The sequence below is a fragment of the Mus pahari genome, chromosome 9 (assembly GCF_900095145.1).
Source record: "Mus pahari chromosome 9, PAHARI_EIJ_v1.1, whole genome shotgun sequence".
Taxonomy (NCBI): domain Eukaryota; kingdom Metazoa; phylum Chordata; class Mammalia; order Rodentia; family Muridae; genus Mus; species Mus pahari.
In genome coordinates this window covers 87,159,199-87,159,549 of record NC_034598.1, presented here as the reverse complement: position 1 = coordinate 87,159,549, position 351 = coordinate 87,159,199, and positions in this window count along the sequence as shown.

The following is a 351-nucleotide window of genomic DNA, read 5'->3' as shown; positions in this document are numbered from 1 at the left end:
GGGGGGGGGGTGTAGATCTCTGTAGGCTTCTTCCTGCTAATTAGAGGCATCAGGTTCCTTAGGGCAAGTCCAATCTTCTCTTGTCAAGCTATCCAATTTCTTCTCCCTTTGCTCGCAACCACTTGACAAACCACAGCAGCAGGGGAAAGCAACAGCTGCCGCAGGCCCTCTCAGGGCTCTCAATTTTGTACCCTCTTAAAAGTTCCCAGAATTCCAAATGTAAACTATCTGTAGCTGGCAAAAATCACATCGCTTGTCATGCACCGGGCAAATCATAGTCACCTGCTGTGAAACACCAGATCTCTTATCCCACACCAGAGAGCCAAACAAAACATGTTCCCACACCATAAC